We start from the raw sequence: 21,156 nt of genomic DNA on the forward strand, positions 1-21,156 counted from the left end.
AAACATATTTCGCTCATCCATTAATTATTTCTGTCCATTTTCAAGCAAAGATAGTTGTCACATGAGCTTTTATAAAGTGCATATCTTTTTGAAACGTCACCTTGGACTCTTTCAATATATATTTCAACATTTCATGGGCTTAACGGTTACTTGATCAATTGAAAGACCTGTCTGTAGATTCATCAATAATGAAGATAATCATTAATTGCAGACCTAAAGGTATATTTGCCCTTCTGCATTCCCCCTGGAGTAGCTCGGAATTGTTGACAAAGTTCATTTCATTCTGTGTCTGTGACGTGTACGGCATATATTTTGCGCACCAGCGGTGTGATCTAGCTCATTATGAAATTTTAAATGCTTTTGAATATTCATACTGAAAGATGGAGGATATGTCTTGTGCGTCATTTCATAAGAAGTTCCTCTAGATTCTGCCCGGCGCTAGGGCTTAGAATAAAGTTGTTGTTCTTTCAATCAAACAAAGTGTTTTACTCTGACACACCGACCAGCGAAGCTGTGGAGCCGAAGGGATAAATACGGGTTCTCAGACCGAAAAATGGGGAGAGAGAGTGGGAAAAAAGAGTTCCCTAAAAGCAAGCAAACTCTTAAAAATGCGCCTGAGACTCCTCAGTGTTTGTGGCTGAAAGTTTGGAGGTGTGTGTGTGTGTGTGTGTGTGTGTGTGTGTGTGTGTGTGTGTGTGTGTGTGTGTGTGTGTGTGTGTGTGTGTGTGTGTGTGTGTGTGTGTGTGTGTGTGTGTGTGTGTGTGTGTGTGTTGTGTGTGTGTGTGTGAGTGAATGTGTGAGTGAATGTGTGAGGTGACTCGAAAAGGGGAAACACACTCTGAACCCTGCCCCGATCCTCCTGCATTAAACATCGCGCAAACCCATCCACTTTCCATCTTGGAACATGCACAAACATATTATCCCTCACGACTCCCCTCCCCGGGCCGGTCCCTGATAGGCCCCCCGATCTCCAGTGGCCGTGTTCAAAAAACACTGGGCCAGAATAGCACAGGCCCTAGGTAGATAAATATTTATGGGGTGCGTTTACTTCTCGCACACGGCGGAGAGAAGTGGAAAATAGTGTGTTTCCAAGGTGAGAAAAACAAACGACTTCAAAGGCATTTTAATGCGCCCTCATGTAAATTTCCCTCGCTCTCTCCACAGTCACTCGTTTCTGCGGAGATTAGCGTTAGATTGTTAATGAAGGGATTCGCGCCCCGGTGCCAGATGACCTGATTGTTGTCTGTTTTGCGGGAAAAACTGGGAGCCCAGAGGACGGCGGGCGAATGGAGTAGATGAAGTTAATTAAAGCCCATGTACACAAATATGTGTGTGTGTGTGTGTGTGTGTGTGTGTGTGTGTGATGTATATTCACACAGTCGCGAGGCCCCTCTGCCATTAAGTCGGGGCTTTAAGGGCGGCAATCAGACCCCGGAGCTACATTATTCATTGATCAGAGTGGACTGTGATCAAAAAAGCGCGCTGATGGATGAGATGAAAGACCTCCGCTCTGCACGGATGAAGCCGTAGGTGGGAGGAGGCGGGGGGGGGGGGAGGAGGAAAAATAAATTCATCAGCGGTCCCTTAGGATGTCATTTATTAACGGCTAATCTGTAACAAACTATGGCGGCTTTCACCGAGGCTGCAGCTTAACACCTGAGATCTAAAAGCTGTACTGTTAAGTCCGCCTGTGTGTAACGTCTCTCCGGAAACTCCTCCTTCGCCGACTGCTGCTCGTCACACGTGCCCCCCCCCCCATCAAACGCAGCCACGGCGATCGTCTAATTATACGTTAATGCCACGATTCAAGCTGGCTCCGGAAGCGCGGTGATGCTCGGTGTGTGTGTGTGTGTGTGTGTGTGTGTGTGTGTGTGTGTGTGCGTGCGTGTGGGTGGTGGTGGTGGGGGGGATCAGCAGGACTCAGAGTGCAGCTCTCCTTTGATGTGAAAGATAATTACTTGTGTAGTCGGGATAATTAGCAAAAGTCCAGAACAAAGAGCAAATAGGCTCACTGTCCCTCGCACTGCAGCCCGGACGAGCTCAAGCCGCGAGGCCAAACAGCGTGTGATTTCCCCCCTTTTTCTTTCCACATTTAAAGACCCAGAGGACGTGCATTGGCCCACAGGTTGGCCATGTGTGCGTAGATGTATTGTTTATGGATGTGTCTGTATACAGTATGTGCAAAAATGACATTTGCATCCTGCTCTACTGGAGGCACAAATGAGGCAGCGCCGCACTGAAATGCTGAACCGCTGTTTATTTCCTAAGTAGCATACCACCGCTTTCGAAAAGCTCGTCTGACCGCTGACAGTATTCAGCATCTAACAAGAGCATTGGGTTGCCCCATATATATTGTACTGTCTTCTTCACTGCCACAAATCATTTGATCTCAGTTATGATTCCATGTCTTTGTAATACCTGAGGGATCTTCTTTATAATGATTTGTGCGTGTTGTGTGACTTAACTCCCAAATGTCATTATTTGAATTGGCCGCCAAAAAAAAAAATCCAGAGTCCGGGGCCAGAAACCAAGCAGGCGAGCGAGGATATTAGATGTACCCTTTCTGTCGGTTGTTGTTGTTGACCTAAAAATGTGTGGCTTCATGTACTACAGCTGAGAAATACTTTTTTCTTCGGAATGCGCCCCGCGCAGATGTGTTTCTAAGTGGCTTCATCCCGGGGCTCTCGTGGACAAAAAGAGATCCCGCCCGCCGCTCTCATCGCTGATCTGCCGCATTCCAAGGACACGGCTGTGATTGACGGGCTTAACGTGTATCCCGGCAGAATTGGATTTGATCCTGTGGGCTCTGCCAATCCCCCCCCCTCCGCCCAGGTTAGATTTACCCTTCACCCCTCCCCAATACCCGATATTCCCCCCTCCCCCCCGCTCTTCTCTGTGGAACAAACACAAACAGAATGGCCTCTTCCGGGCCGGCTCCCGTCGGCCGGCCTTCGCCGCGTTGTGGTGCGATCGTGTCCGGGATCTGTGTCGCCGAGCGATTCTGCTGCTTGTTTTTCGTTTTCCTTTTTCTTTCTTCTCATTCACGTCGGGGGTTGTCGCGGGGGATTTGTGCGCATGAAAGGAGGATTGGAATCAGAGCAGGTGTGACCGCGCGAGCGTGTTCTGATGTGTGAACACGTGTCTCCTGCACAGGTGTGTTGAGGCATATGCGTCCAGGTTCGCGTGGCTGTTTATGCCTGAGGATGGGAAGGGGCCCCCCCTCCCTTCCCACTGCAGATGCACCTGCCGCCACAGAGCTGTAATTTCCCTTGCAGAATTTAGCTGAATAATGGCACTCCCCCCCCCCCCCACATCGGCGCCTCATGCTTCAAAGCCCTGATGAGATGAAACAAAACACGGATTTGTGGCGGGGCTTGTCAGGAAGCACCACAACCCGCCCGGTCTGTGGGTGAGGCGGCGTGGCGAGCCCATGGTTGCGTAACAGGCCAAACGTCCGTCAGCAACGGCGGCACGGGGGGGGGGGCCTGAACTAACTATTTTGACACCAAATACGGACACCTCGAGCTTGTCGTCGGCGCCGCGGCGCCATTGAGACGTCTGAGAAGTGAAGCGTCAGTTCACCGCGCTCCGAGCAGCCTCCCCCCCCCCCCCCCCCCGCGGCTTTTTAGATAGCTGACTCTTGTCTACCACAGATCTGTGGCAGTAACATCCTTATCGCCAGGCGAAAACGCCTGCCATCCGGGTTTTTACCCAACTCGGCTGAAGGCTGACATTACCGAAAACAGCGTCCCCGGCCTTATCTCGGTCTGTTTGCGAGGCAGAGGAAGCGAATGCTCGACCGAGGACAGATTCCTATTTCAGCCCGAGAAGGGTACAATGGCTTTCCCTCCTTGGCTCCACTTGGAGGAATGTGTGTCCTTTTTTATCCATTCACACATACGCGCGCACACAAACATACAAATGTATGATGTGCTGGTCTTAATCTGTACTTTACATTCCGACCTTCACATTACAAGTGCTTTGAAAATAATTTACATGCATGGCCGTTTTAATATTAATCCCTCGAGGAGTCCTCTGCGATCTTGCATTATTTAAATGCAAATGCATCGGAAAAGATGCTCACCACTAGTTGCCACATTAGCATTCTCCAAACCGAGAACCAAATTGAAACTACATTTTTTTTTTTTTTTTCTTGCTTTATTAGATCCATCACCGACCATTTGCACGCCAGGCTGAATTAGCCACGCTCCGTCTTTTTTTTACCCCCTCGCAATTATCTAAGCACTTGTAGCACATGACATCCACGTACGCAGTCAATGAACGAACGTGGAAACACGTTTCACAAGCCGAAGTTGAATGAAGTTTCATATTTAAGCCACAAACTAATTTTATCCTTTTAACCTGAGTGGAAAGGGCTTTCTTTCCCCAGAACTTGTCTTCTCAGGCAACACTTGCCCCAGTGTTATCTTTTGCTGCCACAAACCTTTATATTCCATTTTTTCAAGAGTGGACGTAAGTGAACCCTTTCTAATCTAATACCTAAAACAGACTAGAGCAACAAAAAAAAAAAGGCGATTGATACATCAACAGAAAATCATTACAATATTTGATTCAGATTGCCACAAATCTAAGTTGTTTGGAGGTTTTCCGTCGCTGATAGTGACTCAAATATGTTTGGTTTTGTTGATGTCTTTGCACATACACATGCTATAGGAAGCTGTGCGTTCACCTCATTCACTCAATTTAGGCGAGAGAAAAAAAGTCGCAGGGGCCCTTCACTGCGAATCCGGTCAGTTTGGGCCACGGCGATTACAAAATGAGCCTGTTGTATGTATTTTAGTTATAGAGGTTTACACAGCGAGGGGCCCTTTATTTTGCGAGTCCATATAACCTCTGTGGGTGGCTGCCGGTGCAGATGCAGGGGGCATTGCAGCACTCTGTGTTTGGAGAACGTTAAAAAAAATAAAGGACGTGTGTGTGTGGGTGTCTCGCAGGTTAGAAGAGTAAAGTGATGTACTTTATTTCCTGCCCTGCTTCTTCTTCCTCTTCTCCTCTTTTTTTATTCTTTTATTACTGTACCTGGCCGCTGTTATCCTGTCAAATAAAACCCTCTTAAGTTCTCTTGCTGGATAGCGACAATAAAGTCACCGCTGTTTCTGTCACTGCACGGATCCGCCGGATTAAGCGATTTTTGTTTTCTTTTATTGTGCCCCCCCCTCCCACAAATCCACTTGCAGGATGTAGTCCCGGTTCCTCCTGTGGGGTCCCGTTAACGCTGGCAGTTATTTCCCTGTTGCACCCAACTACTTAGTTTGTTTGTTTTGGACAGTGCCCGCACTCAGTGCGCCGTTAAATGATTAATGCAGAGTGTAAGGACCCAGCAACTTTCCCTTCTCCGACTCTTCCCTCCTCGCTCTTGCTTCCTCCTCCGAGGCTATTGATTGGAGAACAAAGGGGAGGGGACTCGGGCTGACCCCCCAGATTACAAGTGTATGGAGTATAATTACCTTCACTGACTCTCTCCCTCTCTCTCCAATGACTCCCTCCCTCGCTCCGTTAAACACAAACGCAGGCGAGCCGATAAGGCAGCAAAAAGAAGAAGGGGGGGGGGGGAAAGCTCAGATGAATTAAACACGTCAGTTTTTTTTAATGGGAGTTTATTTACTGCGGTGTATTTCCTATTAATGCTGCCTGTGATGTCATCTGCATACCGGTCCTGAGTGTGTGTGTGTGTGTGTGTGTGTGTGTGTGTGTGTGTGCGTGTGTGTGCGTGTGCGTGCGTGTGCGTGCAGTCTCGCCTGCAGGCTCAACCTTGCTCTGTATAATACATAAGAAGCTGGAGGCGAGTTCCCCGTCACTCGGGCCCACAGGAAGCGGAAAGTATCATCCGGCCAGGGGGGGCTGCATTTGGCCATTGAAGTCTTTAAGGAAGCAAGGCCAGGCCGTTGGAACGGTCGGCTAATGAAAAGTCTTTAGTGGAAATATGGATTCCTTAAGGGGGAGGGAGGAAAAAAGGTAGAGGCTTTAGAGCTCATTAAGTAGAAATACTTGCATATAATGAATTAAGGTTGATTAAACTACTTCAAGTACTTTGCACACAAAGGATGATAACACTCTGGGCTCCAAGGTCTCTTAAGGATTCCTAGTGTTTTATGTGTATGCATGAGCCGGTTGTCTGTTTTTTCTTAGGTGGCTCAGAGGGGGTTCCTGTCCGGATTAGATATTAATGTCCGGCAGCTCATTTGAAGGACAGCCGCCACACCGAGTGAGTTTAAAAAAATTTGTGATCACAGCCTGCGATTTCCATTTGATTTAGCGACGCATCCCAATGGACTTTTCTGTATCGTTTTTCGGATCCTCGTCTTTGAAGTATCAGTCGGAGATGGTCGCAATTTATCTTTTGCCATGATTTCATTACATCCACACATTTGTTAAAGAGGAAAGATAAACTCCTATCATAACTTACGATAACTTCCCAGTTATGGGAACTTCCAGTTATGATAGGATCACTGTACAAACCGGACGAGCTGGTAACATGTAACCCCAGGTCTTTTATCATTCCTTCCTGTATTTTATTTCATTTTATCTCCGTGTTTTTAGCGTGCACTTTTGTGTTTTGCTCTGTTGAGCACTTTATACATTGTTTTGCCATGCAAATACAATGTATTACAATCATTATTGTTTATTTAAGTCGCGACAGGTCATCTTGTTTCTCTGCAGCGCTTTTAGTTTGGGCTAATCAGATTTAAAATCAGTTCATGGGATTGAAAGTTCCCAGCTTGTTGTTGTTTGCTTAGAAGCTTTGGTGTGATGATAAATATATTTCCAATTAACCAGTAGTACTTTTTCCGAATTCATATTTGTGCAGGTCATCTGTTCATAACAGCGAACGCTTGAGTTACTGGTCATGGGGGGGCTGTATGCGAAGAACACCAAAGGTCCGCAAATGTTGCTGCGGACATTTTTTCCGTAACCTTTCCTCCCTGTTCCTTTTTTGTCAAATTTCAGGAAGATGTTACGAGTGAGCCCATGTGAGCAGATCCACTGCGGAGTCATCGCTGTGTCCTGCCCCCTGCGTGAAATGTTCCTGCTGTTGTGAACTCGTCGGATACGGTGAGTCATCTGCTGCGCCCATCGCACGTGACGTATCATAACGGCAAACCCAATTTTTGGGGATGTTTCCCAGAGTTCATGTCTAAAAACAGCTCACGTAATCAACATCCGCCGACCCGACCCACCCCCTTTTTTCCTTAAAAAACATGCTGCTATCTCTATAAACTGCTTTCATGAATCTACTGTACAGACCTCTTCAGCAGCTTTTGCTCAAAGTCATTAAATAATGCCAAAAAGAAAAGGGAAAACAGCTTGTGCTAAAGAAAGATATATATCGCTTTTGGAAGGAAGCTGTATGTTTGCTTATAAATAGGCAAAGTGCGGCCCAAACACCAAAGGGTGAGACAGACTTTTAAAAAAAATATGTGGGAAGCTGGGAAATTACGTCTGTGCCAGCGCAAGAGTGTTGTGTATTTATTTTGCTCGAGAAACATGTAAAGATTCCAACCGGTTCACACCCGCCCACAAAACATTTGAGCGGAGCATTTAGTTTTTTTGCTCCGTCAAAGGGTTCTCCTTACACAAAGTGCCTAGTGGCGTTTAAAGACTCAGACGTTTGAACGCCGCGGAGCGGAGCAGCTGCGGAGCGACTGAAGAGGCAACACTTCAAGCCTTTTAGACTAAAAATCTCCGCCACTCTCGTCACATCGTGTTGGCTTTCTGATGTCTTTTGGTTTTTTAAAACACGATTATCGCAAACTTTGTCACAGTTGATTTTGATATCCGGCAAACATAGCATCCACAGCGCTGCAACCCCGCGCTGGGAAAATGTGGGAAACCTGCGAAGCTCGTCGCAGCCAGAGACACTTTTATTGTTCGTAATTTTGTGATTTCTGCCACTTGTGATCACGACTACACTTTTATTTTTTTCCCTCGGTGCTTCTCACAAACGATAACAATATGGCATTTAGCGCCACATCACGCAACATATGTCGCCTCTGAAGAAATGTGTTTCGGAACGCCGAGGGCTACGTTGATGGCGAGACCCCGTTTCGGTTATTGAGCCGCGTCGTCCAATTTCAACAAAAGATGCCTCGGTTTTCTCTGAATTAGAAAAAACGAAAAAAAAACAACATGCTGTTCTCCTCTCTGCGTTCAGCAGGCCTTAATATTTTGTTACTCTGTTTATGCCATATTGATTTTTCTTTTGCATCCCACGAGGAGCCAGAGAGTTTTGACTCTTTAAATACTATAGATCGCCTCCTGAAATGCTCGTTCCTGTATCCAGTGGTGCCCGCTCGCGGCTTATTAGGTAATGAAAGACAACAAGTGTTCCCGACCAAAACACAGGCATTCGTGAGTAATTTTAAACTTGTTGTATTAGCATTTTGATTTAGTCCTTTTACCCCCCCCCCCCCCCACAGTGCCTCCCAAGTTGGCTGGTTCAGTCCAGTCCAGTTTCGACTGGCCTGGGCCAGGTCGGTCAGCCCTGTGTTGGTGTGTGTGTGTGTGTGTGTGTGTGTGTGTGTGTGTGTGTGTGTGTGTGTGTGTGTGTGTGTGTGTGTGTGTGTGTGTGTGTGTGTGTGTGTGTGTGTGTGTGTGTGTGTGTGTGTGTGTGTGTGTGTGTGTGTGTTTTCAGCACATGGGTCCATCCATCTGCAGTTTGACGGGGCCTGGCTCTCTCCCAGCCCTTTAGCAACAGCCATTACAGCACAGCCACCAAAGCGGTGCCACGTGTATGCCTTCTCAAGATACCAGCGAGAACAAACAGCAGGCATGTGTGTGTCTGTGTGTGCTGTGAGGGCGCGGGCCCAAGTGTAATAGCTTGATAAATCACCTGCTTGCTGCAAATTAATGAACAGTGTATGGAAGCGGGTGCAAATACGCCGCCAAAGTGAAACAATTGCACCAAATAACTTTATCTTGCAAAATGAAAATCAATTAGAGACCCCCACATGCGAAAAATGTCTCCTGTTGCTGCGGCGCTCGTGGTGCAAATCGGAAACAAGGCGTGCTGGAAAAGTGCACAGTTTGCGGGTTTTCAGCTGGTTATTTGCATTATAGAGAGAGTGAAGAGAGTGAAAGGTCTGCTGAAGGTCAGTTTAAATGGAGGTTTGCCTGAACGAGAAATTTTGCACAGCAATTTGGGTCCACTGTTGACCACACCCCCCCTTAAAAAAAAAAAGTTAATGCCTCGCGGTTGCTATCAAGTCGCAGTCCCCCCTTTCTGTCCCTGAGCTACGGCTTTGGATAATGGCCAAGAGCTTTTGTGGTACATTATGATGTCATCACGTCATCGTTTTTATCCCGTCCGACGTGTCTGTGAAATACGGTTCCAATTAGCGCGTTGCAGTTTTGGAGTTATGTCCCCAAAAAAAAAACATAAAGTCACAGCGACCTCGTCCTTTGACCTTTGCGCGGCAGATTCTCATCCGTTAATCACGTAGAGTCTTAAGTGAAGGTTTTATGCCTAATGTAATGGAATTCCCTTTTGGGGAGCGGGCGTTTCCACGAGAATGTGAGGTCACCTTGACCTTTGACCTTTTGAGTGCGGTGAGAGAAATCGAATCAGTTCATCCTTGAGTCCAAGTGGTTGTGAGAACATTTGAAGAAATTCACCATCGGAAGAAGGGAGGAAAGAGAAGGCTGCATCGGTGTAATGGTATTCCACATTTTATCAATAGGGGAGACCTTCGGCGTGACAGCAGCGCACCGTGGTGTGATGGGAGGCGACGGGAGGAGGGACGACGGAGAATAGAGTGGAAAGAGTTAGTTAGGTGGCTGAGGCGCCACCTGTGATCTGCAGTAATACTAAACCCTCTCACCCCCCCCCCGTCTCCTCCATCTTCCCTTTTTGTTTTTTAAGGCCCTCGAAGGATATTGCCACCGTATTCTTCTCGGTGGTAAAATGTCCCCCGACACAAAGCTATTTCAGATGCTTTACCGGCAGGGCCCCAAAGTGATAGAAAAAGGCGTAATTTGTTTTGACTTTGCCTCTCACACAAACCAATCTCCCAATGTTATTTAAGTCCCCGCTCCTCCCTCTCTCTCCCTCTCTCTCTCTCTCTCTCTCCGCTCTCTCTGCGGCATGCGATGGCAAACAACAAATCTCGGGGTTGCCATGGTTCTCCGCTATTTATAGGTTTGTTTGTGTGTGTGTGTGTGTGTGTGTGTTTTTGCTGCATGTGTGTTTAATAGTCAAAGCTCCGTGTACGTGTTTGCATATAAGCTCATCACCCGTCTCATTTGTTTCCATCGTGCAGTTGAAATAGCTGTCATGGCCAAACTATCGCAGTGCGGATTTATTTTGCAACCCCACTGTTGCCAGACAAAAAAAAAAGGGAAAAGGAAAAAGCAACTTTGTGACTTTGAATTAGACTTAAACAAAAAAACAATGTATTCATGCCGTATTCCCAGTGCACTCATATCTGGGCTGGTGGTGTGATACAAAGATGAAGCAAGAGAGGCGAGGGAATGTGACAAGAAGCCTAAAAAACACCTGATGGCCCCAAAAATAGAGAGAGCTTCATTATGCCCGAGCAGGGAAGGCTCCAGCCCCCGCCCGTTGATGATCAATTCCCCGCGGGGACTTTTGAACTGCTCTCTTCAGCCGTGGCACGGGGACACGAGAGGACGGCGACGGGCAGCTCTCAGGCACACCTCAGCCGGCTGTGTGCTGCACTCGCCGGTTTTTCCCGTTTACAGATGTCAGGTTCACAACGTGTTTTAAGTGGACCCGACTTTGCCGGTCGCGTTGTTTCGCTCGACTCGGATGCTTTATTGCCAGGAAGTAATTCTGTGTCCTTGCTGAAACGTGTATTGAAAAGAAAACGGAGAGACAGTTGATTTGATTCCACCTCCCACACATAACTGTTTCCCTGTCACACTTGTCCTCCTTTTTCCACTCGTCCTCTTTTTCATCACTTTCCCCCTGCATCGTGTAAGACGGTGGTTTTGTCTGACACCGCGGCGTCGGATGAGCATAGAAAACCCCTTCATCCACTGCTGAACATTAGATAATAACTGGAGGTTATGAAGCTTATTTATGTTGGATTGATCAAAACCATTTCTAAAGAGTTGAATCATCAGTGTTGATCAAGTTTGGGTGACTTACTTCCTCTAGGAGTGGCAAAAATTAAATGTGGTAACCATCTATCCATTACTTTTACCTACTAACTATTTCAACCATATTATTATTATTATTACCTCTGCCTAGGTGGTTATGCTTTAACCTGCGTCTGTTTGTTTCTTTGTCATCAGGATGGCTGGGGCAAACTTGGTGGAGGCACGAGGAAGGGGTCAGGGGCTTACACCACCTATAACACCAATTTCACGGCAACCGCAACCATTATAGTGCTGCTCCTGTCCCATCTCAATATGCATTCTGGGAAATTAGGTTCTGCAGGGAAAAAAAAAAGGAGGAGGTGGAACCCTATATGAATCCCGTCATATATCCAGGGCTCTAATTACTTCCACGCTCCTCCCTTATGTCTTAAATGGATTCTCAGGGGCCAGAAGTGGAGGATCAGCACTTTCCATCCCTCCTGCCTCCTCTGTGTTCTTTTTCTCCTTTGTCACAGCAGGGCTTGTTTCATTAACCTTCTGTCTGCTCATGCAAATAGGACGCTATAGTCTCTATCTCTCTCTCTCTCTCTCTGGCTGGGAGCTTGCTTTAGACAGTTGAGTTTCCCATTTGAAAATGTCCATGTCTTTTTTTTCTTTTCTTCCCCCTCTTAGAGAAATCCTGCAGCATTTGGCCAATATCAAGGAGCAGGAGAAAAAGGCACATCGGAGAGGAACAAGAGAAAAGAGACAGATTGACTGGACAGTGCAGGTCAGTTGGGCGGTAATGTAGTATCCCAGGGTATTTGGTTAAAAAAAGCGATGGCGTCCGTACCATTTCCGTGAAAACAATTATGCTGTGCAGTGCGACTTCAATCTTGCCGTCTGTGTGGTTTGTCAAATAATTAACCCGTCCAAAAAAAAAGGAAAAGACTTAAGACTTAGAAAGCGATCGCCTTCGCACGTGTCGGGACGACTTCATGAGCCACAGTTACAAAATTGCAGTTAAAGTGTTACCACTGCAGCCAACTTGTGGCAGGAAATGGTATAGCAGCGATTGGCAGCGACCTCAAATGTTGAGGAATAGAAATGGGAAAGACCTGGATGAATGTGGAGGGAAGAAAGAAGTGAGACATGAAGCGAAAACGGATGGAGACGAAACAAAGAAACAATAAAATAGATGTTTGATTGATGCACTTGAGTGACTGAAAATGTGCTACCGCTGTACACGGGGTCAGGGTGAACTTGGTTTTGATGGTTAGAGCCCTTCGCTTCACACAGCTAGTTCCCCCATCTTCTCGCGGCGCCATTCTCTCAGCCTCGTCGTTAAAGCCGCTAAGCGCTTCTTAAGGTGGGTACTGTATCTCTCATCAGCGAGTACGAACGCCATGCGGGGGGGGGGGGGGCGTCGGCGGTAATCATGGGCTGTGAATCAAGCGTGAACTGACATCTTTACACAGGGCCCTCCCGGCTGATTAACGGGACAAATCGCAGCGAAGGGACCGGCTCGCATCCTCATTAGCTCGCGCGCCGCCAAACCCCACCCCTGCCATGACCGATGATGAGGGTCTCGTGGTGTCGCGCATAAAAGTGGTATTCGCGCACGGCGCTGCGAGAGCACATAAAAATGACAGCTGCACTTCGTAGTGAGACTGTGTGGCTCGTTGCGGCCGACACAACGAGGTACACAGTTGTTGAAGGCCTCTAATTTGGCAGTTATGGGAATGCAAATGCCGCATAAGCAGTGTGTAAATGTGCCTGCTGATTCTCCGACCGGATGTCAGTGCCTGCCTCGTCTGTCTATCTGTCTCTGCCTGTTCAACACATTTACACCTTATGTGAATTTTTGAAAGGCCGTTTTGCCACAGACAATCTCTGAATTGTTTCACACTGGCAGGGTGGTTTTTGTATTTTGTTGGCCATCTACTGAAAATCTTTTACAATCAGAGTTATTTATTTTGTAAACCATGTTTTACAAATTCGAACGTATTTATTCTACCGGTTCAGGCATCGATGACTCGTTCATAACTTCCATCCAGTCCCAAAAAAAGAATCCATGAGCATACTTGAATTTTGTCAAAGTTACAGTTTGGTTAGGAAGTGATGCGGGGCAGACTGGAACTGCAACACCACACACGGCGACGGTTTAGCGGCGACAGAGTGAATGCGGACTTGACACGTTCGGCCCTCGTGATGGATTACATGATGTAAACAAGCCGCCTTGTTCATACGTGTATGGAAACCAACCAATCTGAGTCTGCAACAGCATGAAGGGTTGCAGCGGTTTATCATATTTCAGTAGTCCGCTGACAGAAATCTCATAGTTGATATTCGACCATTTCGCGATTGGAAAAGGATCTTAACTGCTTGGATGAATTAGAGCTGAAAAGGGAAACATGTATATATATATATATACACTTATTTTTCCTTTTGTAGAAACTCAATACCCTCGTCCTCGGGGCATTACTGGCTGTTGTGAGGAAGATGAAAACAAAAAAAACGAGCCCGGCACCGTGGTTATCTCAGTCAGCAGACTTCCACCCCCATTTGAACACAGGTTGCTTTTTTGGGTATTTCCTTTTTGTCTGATCAACAAGGTAAACAAAGAATAAAATAAAAAATAATGGGTTTTCTTCCTAATCTCATCCTTTCACTTTCTCACGCACGCACGCACACACACACAAACACACACACACACACACACACACACACACACACACACACGCACACACAGAGAGCAGCAGTTTTCACAGGCAATAACCAAATGTGTCACATGTCCCCATCAAACTGACCTTGACTAAGACGCTGAAAGCCTCACTTCCTCCTGCGCTCTTATCAGTCCGGATAGGAGTGTTTTTTCCGAAAAACAAGAAAACACATAACAGACGTCCTCCTCTCAAATACAGGCAGACACTTCTACTGTTACTATTCCTCTATTTTACACCTAGATACAACGAAGCCGCTTCAGTGATCCATCACCATTAAGGCCTTTCATTGTTTGCGCTTTTGATTTACATTTCTAGGCAGTTTACCCGCCCTCTATTATTTTCTTAATTCTAATTGATGGCGACGGTGCTCATTGATCGGCGGACTAGGGACAACTAATTCCATCAGTTGTCCCTAGCCTATAGTTCCGAAAAGGCAACCTGAAAAACAAGTCGTGTACGATAAGAGGCGGTGGTACACCCTGGACAGGTCGCCAGCCTATCACTTTCATCCCTACGGTCAATTTAGAGTCTCCAATGAACCTAACCCCATTCTGCATGTCTTTGGACTGTGAAGCCACGCATACACGGGGAGAACATGCAAACTCCACACAGAAAGGCCCTGGTTGGTTTGAACCGGGATTCGAACCCAGAACCACCGTGTTTGTTTGTTTGTTTGTTTGTTTGTTCATCGGAAAGTAAAATTGGCCAATTTGTGACTGAAGTGTTTGTATCTGTCATTTTTGATCAGCTGTGTATAATTTTTTTTTATTTTTCACCGCTGGCGAAAGTACAGAGGGGGATAAAGTGACAAATCAACAGAATAACTTCTGTGGAGCTCGCATTAGGACGCTTGATATTGGCGGCGCATTTAGTTTAGTGGCCACTTACATTAGCGAATGAGCTGCTTGCTCTGTTAACCATGGTGCCCCTGATGTGTCGAGAAAGGAGGATTCAGACTAGTTTTTGTTTACCCCCCCATTCATTTAAAGTTTTACCCAGCACCTCTTCACTTTTGAAAACCGAAAGATGCTCTTTGCTTCGGTTCGACTTGTTTTGTAACTGCTATGGAGATTAATTGAGGATTCCTAATTGTAACGGCTGATTTTCAAATCAAACCAAGATACTGCAAGATCTCCTGCTGCAAGAAGTGTTTTCGATGATTTGGGACACACGGCAAAAGTTTTTAGCCGAAAGTTGGATGAAAGGAGTAGCAAAAGAAACATGCAACGCTGAAGCTCACCAACGAATATATGAAGTTGTTTGTTTAATCCGTTAACGAGCACATTTTAAAACGGAACGTTTTGGATTCATGGGGAGTTTTCTTTTTTTCTTTGTCTGCTGAGAAATTCTGCTACCGTAGTTGACTTTACCTTTTTATTCTATTTGAGGTGGATACAGTGAACATGTTAGCACACATTTCCCTTTTTGCACATTCAGCAGATGTGGGGGCATTCGTCTGGGGTCGCGTCTCTGGCCACCTGACGTAGGTAAAGCCATTGCACATTTTTTCTTTCTTTTTGCTCCGTTTGGGAAGGTAATATCTGCCTCAGTAGTTTTGGTGATGTAAGAACTTACTTCTATAAAGCAAAACTGTTGTGGCTGAAAAAGAAAACAAAAAAAGTAAATGTGAAACAAAACAGTCCTAGACTGTGAAACCAAAACAATGACCTGAAAGACGCTAAAAGGACCCCTTGAGGGCCGAGGTTTCCCTTTAAAGCAATTGTAAATATAAAAAAATGTATTGATCGATGCACTTTTGACTCAATGTTAAGGTTAATCATTTTGGAGGTTTTGCTTTGTTTCTTTGTCTTTACCTCGGAGTGAGACTCGTGTAGAGTGACTCACTACTTCCAGTTTAGCGCAGACACACAAGACCTTCTGTTTTTGTTTTGCACCAGAGAAAATTGAAAGCCTGAAGCTACCAAAATATAAAATGCAGAATCAAATCAAACTCCCTTTTATATATATATATATATATATTTTTAGCAGTGAGTGAACATTTCTGTAATCAGACCATTGTTTTCCCTGTGTTTTCTTTCTTCTCTTTGGACAACACCACTCAGAGGCATTTTCCCGGACGTTTTGTTTTCCTTGCCGGTAAAGCGTCGTTGCCATGGTTTCAGCACTGACTTTGTGTTTTGAAATCCACGCCAGCGAAAGAATTGCAGCAGAGCTCTTTTGATCACGATCAGCCAAAATATCTCGTTTGTAGTCGGACATAGGGGGGCGGACACTCTGCCTCATGCTCTCGGGTACTTGCTGTTCACGAGAGGTGTGCCGGTTGAGACGATCAAATTCAGGACACTGCAAATGGGAGTACACACACGTGCATGAGGCAAGCGAGCATGTGTGCACGTACGCGCACACACACACACTCAAACACACAGAGTGGATTACAGCTGGCCCCAGGGGCTGAATAAAGAGATGAAAATACAGAACCGAAGCGAAGAGCAACGGTGGTCTTTGTGTCCCGTCACACTGTACAGTACAGTATAGTACAGTATAGGACGTGACACATTTACTATAGAATATTGTGTAGTTGTTGAGATCAAAGTATTTCCATTTTTTACACCCTGAGGTGCTCTCATCCTAGCTTCCAATGCGCGATTAGATTTTTTTATAGGAACATGAATGTCGCTGTTGATCGTGGTGTAAGTGGCTGTGGGAGAGAAAGAGAAGCAGAGAATGTTAACCACTCGATAGAGTAAGTGAGGCACTCCATGGTTAAATATTTACACCCCCCCCCCCCCCCCCCCCCCCCCCCCCCCACCACCACCACCACCACAACCACCAAACAAACAAAAAAGGCGATCAATATCCCATTTGTGGGTTTTAGGGCCTGTGTGTTCCCCAGGCTTTGGGCTCCTGCGCCCCCCACCGCATCGATAAATTACATTCGGTTTCTGTATCCAGTTGCTTTCTCGCAGGTTCGGCAACCACAGCAAACGATCCCTCTATTTATTGTGCTCGAGCGGCAACGGCGCTCGCTCGATGACTTCCTCCGGTTAGGGTCGAGCGCAAACAGCGCTTTTCTTTCATCCGTTTTAATAGTTAATATCTGGGGGAATTTTGATCAATGTAGTAACACAAACACAAGCTTGGTGCTCCCACCCATTTTTAAGCCTTGAAAAAAGAGCTTCACAGTTAGAGCCCGTGTGTTGCATGAACACATTATTCGTTTGACAACATATGCATGGCAACACTGTCGCCCTCGGCATCGTCTGATGTGCTCGGTGCACTTTAGCAGCAGCCGGAACAGGGCACATTTGCAGCTTAAAAAGCTGAGGCGCGGGTTTAAAGGCACAGCGCTGAGTAGACCTGCCTTTATGTTCTTCCCCGCAGACACCGGTGCACACCTATCAGAGGGCAAATAACATCCCCCTCAGCAGCGCGTATAGAAAACAACCCATCTGAGCAGGCGGTAACCGGCGGCGTGTGAGCCAAAGCAGCAGAACAGTGGTATCGCGCGCGGCCAACGCGAGAGCGGAGCGCACAGCGGTAGACGTGAGTGGGCAACAAATAAATTGCTCTCTCTGCTCGGGTCAAAGCGTGATTGGTGGCTCTGTAGCCATCGCACCACAGAGTGGGCAAATGGACTGCTAGAACAGGCCGCAGTTTCCCGCCTGGACGATCATGGCTCATTATAGATATATGTGCTGTTATGTGTATGATTGCCGTGAGAAGCACCATTACTGCAGGTGCAGGTGGCGGGTTTCAGCGGACGGCCCTTCTTTGACTCGGAGCGGCGTAATAAATCGCCAAGAAAATGGCACGGCTTCTGAAACCGCGTATAAATGGTGTGTTTGCATGTATACATGTTGTTTTTCTTTTTCTTTGACAAGTTTTCTTTTTTTCTGACCTGACACAGACCCCCTTGTCGCGATTCCCCCGTCGAAGGCTTCCCCGTCTCTCTAAATTAGTGCGACAGCAGTCGAGACGCATCCGATGTCATTTTGGATCGGACGGCGTGTCCATTTCCACTGGTTCTACCAGCCTCTGCCTATGCCAGACAAACACCGGACCCCACCGCCAAAGAGGACCCCCCCCCCCCCCCCCCCCCCCCCCCCCCATCCTCGATTACCCAAAAAAGATGCGGCGCTGAGCCCGGCCCCATTATATCCAATTTCTCCTGGAGAAAGTTAATCTAATGAGCATTATCGGCAGCTAATGGGAATTATAATTAGTCAGATGCAGCAGATTATCTCTGCATAATTAGCTGTGTCTGTCAGCTCCAATTAGCATGACAGGAATTAGGAGACTTTGGAGTCTGTAGCAGGAGAGGAGGGGAGGTAGTGAGCGGATGGGTGCGATGAGACGGAGAGGTAGACGAGGGAGGGGGGTGAGAACAGAGGGAGGAGGTAGGTTTTTGGCTCCGAGCTCGGCCTTGTGCTGAGGAGTGGCGATTGCATATAAAAGTAGGACGTGAACAATTTTTTGGGGGGGGTGTCGGCAAAGGAAGGGTGTTGATGGGGATTCAGGCGCCAAGTCACTGAAAATGATGATGACGACGGCGGCTCGATGCCGACAAGTCTCAACGACGGCTCAAAGAATGTGCCATGGTTGACATACAGCACGAGCGGAAGCAGTCAGTTTGCTTTTGGCGTGAAAACACGTCAGAGCTGTTTTTGGAGAAACTGCTCTTCGCGACGCCGTGCCTCTGAGCAAAATGAGCCCAGTCCGGGTGGAAGCTCTGTTGAAATTAAAGACGCAACAAAATCCACTTTTGAGACAGAACTCGCGTACCAGATGTGCAGCGAAAGAGTTCACGTCGACGTCCACGCTGGCCGCGAGGCGATCCATTCCGAATGTGACGCTAATGTCCTCGTTTTGCCTCAACAAGTGTCCAAAGTCACCGTCTTCCTTCGGCAAAATTTGACTTCTTCCCTTCCAGGACGTCTGCGGTGTCACCTAAACATCTGTAATCCGTCATTTTGGCTTTCCCAATAACCGCCCCCTCTCTCTCTCGGCTTGCGATTGCTCACTCAGTCTGTACCTTGTTCACTGTCAGCTTCTCTGCTTTATTTATTGATCCTGTCTGTCCCTGCTCTTTCTGATTGTATTTTTTCCACTAAACTGTCAACAGGGCACTCGTTAAAAAAAAAAAAAAGGCAGGTATGCTCTCCCAAATTTAGACTTTAAATAAAGTAAATGTAAAATAAAAAAGGGGGGGGGGGGGGGTAATTCTCATGGTGCCACTTTCACATTCCACACCCTCATCTGCGCCTGTGTTGATGTGGAAATATTGATCGGAGACTAAGGAAACTAAGGAAACGAGCTCGTAAAACGTTCTCGTGACGCTTGGTTCTGCGGGGCGTACATTAAAGAAGAACACAGATTCGCCTGGTGTCATCGCAGGCAAACAATCCACTCGGTAATGTTTTTAATCAGCCGCGTATCACCGAGCCGGCGCCACCAGAAGCCCACTGGGATCTGTGTCAGTGAGCACGTGCGGGCGGATACACGGGCGGCTAAATGGCTTTTGATTGAGAAAACACTGTGTTGCATTTGCATAGATTATCGGGATCTATTTGACCAGGCTGTATGTGTCGGTGAAGCACAGTCGGTAAATAGTGGCAGTCAAACAGCAGGGAGGGAGGCGGGCGGGAGCCGGGACCGAGCGCGACCTGGCACAGCGGCCGCGTCGGACAACGCAAACAGCGGCGCGCGCGGGCGGCCGGGTGCACACGCACACAGCTAAGCCAACAGGCCTACCTGTAAACAAACGGGCTCGTCACGTGTGTTCACGCAGACGTGTTTGTGCGCACAGAGCATCCGAGCACACACACACACACACACACACACACACACACACTGGAACACGGGGGAGGTGTGGAGACGACAGACAGTGGAGAGTTAATGTGGTGAAGCCTTAAGCTTCTCTTTGCTTCAGATTATTGATCTGGCTCAGCTCATTTTTGCCGACGGATACACGACCCTGTGATGTGCACACTCACGCGGACACAGTTGAAGCCACATGGATCACACACACACACACACACACACACACACACACACACACACACACACACACACACACACACGCGCACGTACTTTTTAAGACAGAAAACACGCGCGCACTCCTCCGATCCCCGCCAAAGGCCACTCGCCTCCCCATCGACTCATGCTGCGTCAGTGTGCCTCCTGTCGTCGCCGTCTGAGTGTGTTGATGTCTTGCCTCTTTGACAGGCGCACTGAAACTGACAGCATGATTTGTACTCCAGCACAAACACGGCTGGCAAAATCAATTCCCATGGTCTGGCCGGGGAACGCCTGGGAATGCCTGCGACTGTGCGTTTTACTTTTGTTTTTTTTTTTAGGTTGAAGCCCCCGAGCAGCGCGCAGCGGGCACGCTGCTGCCGCTGAGTTCAACGTCTCACTCGAGAGCCCTTTTGTATTGTGGGGATCGTGATTTCCACTTCGCCCATTGTGTGAGACAGGCTCCTGGTACTTGAATATGATTTCAGTTCGTCATCGGTGTCGTGGTCAGTTTTGTAATCATGCTTTCAAACTTTCATTTGTAGATGAACTGAACGAAGTGGTTCACTGTCCCATTTGACCTGCCCCATTTGAACTGATTTTACTCAACAAAACGTCTTTTAACCCTATGGAAGTGGATAGGAATCCCACATTTTTTCACACATCTTTTTGAGTGTCGCTCACAGTACTCAATTTTTAGCTCGACCCCTCCAGCCGCAGACAAATTTCGGAACTCGCCCGCAAAAGCTCCAGATTGGAGACAAATATGCGTTTGACTGGCCGTCGCCATTCACTACGTATGAACTCTTCGAAGACGTGATTTGAAAAGGCTCGCCGAGACGTCGCCGCCTCCAACTAGATTCCAACAACTACAGCCAATCAGAGTGCAGGACTAAAGTGTAGTCGGGGGTTTCTCCTGGGGAAAGATCGTCTAGTTTGAACTCACAACTCTAGATCAAGGGACAGAAAGTTGTGTAGTGTGAACCGCAGAGCGATCCGATGACTTTGAGAGGGGGGTAGTCTGAACTTGGCATTAGGGGTACACCTACCCTAGGTTGGGAACCACCGGTGTTAACGGGCCTCTCGGCTACACAACTCAGAAAATCCTCTGGTAAAGCAAAAAAGAATTGTGAAATGAATACAGATGAACTTCTAATTATCCACCAGAGCCCCGACAAGTGAGTAATAAAAGTGTTTACACTTCAGTTGGCAATACATTTTCAAAGTGTGTGGGATCTTTTTTATTTTTTGCTTTATTGATTTTAAAGACCCAAGATAATTATTACTGAATAAATACTATTATGTATAAATACTAATACTAATACTAAAATAAACTAAGATAAATTCCCAATTAAGAAGCCCTAATCATGTGCAATATATAGAGTAGATTAAGAGC

The 21,156-nt window shown here is 47.0% G+C and overlaps 1 long non-coding RNA gene across 4 annotated transcripts in view; it reads left to right on the forward strand.

Annotated features, from left to right (window-relative positions):
• LOC124849336 overlaps positions 1 to 21,156 on the forward strand; it is a 279,602-nt gene that overhangs the window by 1,778 nt on the left and 256,668 nt on the right. For 3 of the 4 annotated variants that reach the window (XR_007031940.1, XR_007031938.1, XR_007031939.1), the window contains exons 3-4: positions 6,970 to 7,074; positions 11,752 to 11,848. This is a non-coding gene — a long non-coding RNA (uncharacterized LOC124849336). Of the gene's footprint in view, positions 1 to 6,150; positions 6,227 to 6,969; positions 7,075 to 11,751; positions 11,849 to 21,156 lie in introns of all 4 variants that reach the window. The other variant, XR_007031941.1, reaches the window with a different exon arrangement.

The sequence above is a fragment of the Scophthalmus maximus genome, chromosome 12, assembly GCF_022379125.1.
Source record: "Scophthalmus maximus strain ysfricsl-2021 chromosome 12, ASM2237912v1, whole genome shotgun sequence".
Lineage (NCBI taxonomy): Eukaryota > Metazoa > Chordata > Actinopteri > Pleuronectiformes > Scophthalmidae > Scophthalmus > Scophthalmus maximus.